At 34.9% G+C, this 2,961-nt stretch overlaps 1 non-coding gene across 1 annotated transcript; it reads left to right on the plus strand.

Moving 5' to 3' along the window:
* The first annotated feature begins 2,222 nt into the window (after positions 1 to 2,222).
* Positions 2,223 to 2,329, plus strand: LOC126021585 (U6 spliceosomal RNA). Its single transcript, XR_007500089.1, has one exon. It is a non-coding gene; the product is annotated as a U6 spliceosomal RNA (small nuclear RNA).
* Positions 2,330 to 2,961: the final 632 nt, after the last annotated feature.

Here is a 2,961-nt window from a genome sequence, read left to right on the forward strand (position 1 = left end):
CTACTGGATCACTTTATGATATTAAATTCATTTTATAATACCCCACAAATACCTGCATTAATAATAACATTTTTAAAACCTAGAGAGATAATCCAAGGGTCAAGAAGATGCTTCCCTGGGGCTGGAGCAGCTGACCCAGATCAGAGCCCCAGCATCCCAGCCCATCAAGAGTAATTAATGAGTGTAGAGTCAGGAGTAATGCCTGAATATTTCTACGTGTAGCCCCCAAACAATAACTAAATAATACATACATACATTCATGTTGTGTATGTAAATACATACATAAAAAGGTGCTTGCCTTGAACACAGCAGATCCTTCTTGGATCCAAGACCCCATAAAGGGTCTTCCAAGTATCATCAGGTGTGATCTCTGATCTCTGAGCACAGAGACAAGTGTAGCCAAAACAAGCAAATCACATTTTAAAAAATAACATACAAATAAAATTTAAGTATAAAAATCCCTCATTCTTTATTTTGCCAACAAGCTACTGATGACCAGTTTGCCTTTTCTTTATTATTTAGACCAGAATCATCTTTAATTGTGACTCCTTTATTCTCAAGTCTGATTGCCACACACTTGATTGAAGTCATTTAGCTATGTAAAAATTTTTATAAAATTATTGTTTTATAAAAAATAGAACGAGGATCTGGCTTCCAGTAGGAAATTGCTCCTCACTAGTATATATGAGACCCTGAGTCCATCCTGACACTGTTCCCTTCACCCACCACTCTATAAGCATGGCCTAAAGGCCTCATGCACTATTAGAGTTTCCTTTCTTTAATCAGCAAAACTGACAAATTTCCTCATGTTAATATAATTAAAATTAAGCTACTCCTTTGGGATTTCTTTATTCTCCAATTTACAAATATATTTTTCTTTCTGTTACAACATTTTTAACATTAAACTATTGGGTGTTCCAAGAATCCCTCCCACATATTCCTGAAATCATTTTATTTTTTTCCTCACAGGGTTAGAGAGTCTAACTATAGAGACATTAGAATACAGACCGTTCATTCTCACTGCCTTGTAAAGAAAGAATTCAGAGATAATTATGTTTTTATTAGGTACATCTGGAGTAGAAGAATTAAGTTTACAGTGACCTTAAAGGAATATAAAAGATTCATATTTAAATTGCAATCCTCATATTCATTAAAATCTCAAACTATTAAAGACTAGGCCCCAAGCACTGGTGATGCGAATGAAAATTATTGAACATTTTATAATCAGTGAAAGACTAAAAATGAATAATCTCATTTAATCCATGTTAATATATCCTTAAAAGGCAAAAAAACAGAAATACTTTATTTAATATCTTGAGATTATAGTAATGGTAAAATTATAGCAAAAATTTTCTCAGAATTAAGAATTTCATAAGTGTATTGTTGACCCTATGATAACTAAATCTCTAGTATTCATTTAATATTGCACATTTGGGATCCAGAGCAATAGAATAGTAGGTAGGGCATTTACCTTGCATGCAGCAGATCTGTATTTTATCCCTGATATCCATAGAGCAGAGCCAGACAGAAATAACCCCTGAGCATAGCAGGGTGTGGTCAAAAAAAGAGTGATTTGGTACTCTTAGTAAATTTTAAAACAATAAACACCTAGCTTGAGTAACCTTTGGAATGAATTTAATAAAAACAGAATGTCTCAAAATAAAAATTAAAATAATATCCAAATAATAAATAAAATTTAAGTCTGCAAAAAGATCAAATATGAATGTAACTGTGAATCATTTGTAAACCACTTTGGTCAAATTAAAAATTATTAATAAAATATTCAAATAATAAGATTAAATGTGATTAAATGATTTCTATTTTAGCCTTGTAACAGTCTCATAAAAGAAACAGGAAACTAAACTTCCTGAAATTCTATAGCTCTTGATTTACAGCATTTGTTCTGTCCCATGTTAAAATAGTTTCACCAAGAAACATACACACACAGTCACACACACACTCAAACACACAGTCACACACACACAGTCACACAGTCACACAGTCACACACACACACACACACACACACACACACACACACACACACACACACACACACACTCTCAGCAACCCTAAGCAAAATGATGGAGCCACTCCATAGGACTCTGTGGTTAACATGAATCTTTTACCATCAAATTCTAGTTCCTCACGGACTTGGATTTTAGTGGAACTTTATTCGCCAGCATCAACCAATTGAATACCTTCCATAAAAACTAGCTAACAGTGCTCGCTTAGGCAGAACATATACTAAAATTGGAATGATACAGAGAAGATTAGCATGGCTCCTGAGCAAGGATGACATGCAAATTCGTGAAGCATTCCAAATTTTACAAACAACAACAACAACAACTAGCTAACATATCTAATACAATAGAGTATAATACTATCTTCCAAATGGCTTTGTGGAAAAGATCAATTTGAATACCATGGAGGAAGCCACAAACCCACTAGACCTATCACCATTCACAAGATTGAAAACCATTCAAAGGGGCCGGGAAGGTGGCGCTAGAGATAAGGTGTCTGCCTTGTAAGCGCTACCAAGGAACGGACTGCGGTTCGATCCCCCGGTGTCCCATATGGTCCCCCCAAGCCAGGGGCGATTTCTGAGCACATAGCCAGGAGTAACCCCTGAGCGTCAAACGGGTGTGGCCCAAAAACCAAAAAAAAAAAAAAAAAAAAAAAAAAAAAAGAAAACCATTCAAAACATCAAAAGCATTCAAATCATCACCATTGCTCAAATGTGACCTTGAGAACACTGACTCTTTCCCAAACTGAGTCAAAGTAAAGGGAAGAGAGCAGAGATACAGGGAAAGGCAAACAACATAGCCCACTATTTGAAGTGATGGGACTAAAACACACACGAGAAATATACATATCTAGTCCAGAATATTTACAATGCAAATAACTATATATGATGTTAACATTCAGGGAAGATGAATATTAAAATGCGATGATTAAAAAT

This window comes from Suncus etruscus, chromosome 10 (genome assembly GCF_024139225.1).
Source record: "Suncus etruscus isolate mSunEtr1 chromosome 10, mSunEtr1.pri.cur, whole genome shotgun sequence".
Lineage (NCBI taxonomy): Eukaryota > Metazoa > Chordata > Mammalia > Eulipotyphla > Soricidae > Suncus > Suncus etruscus.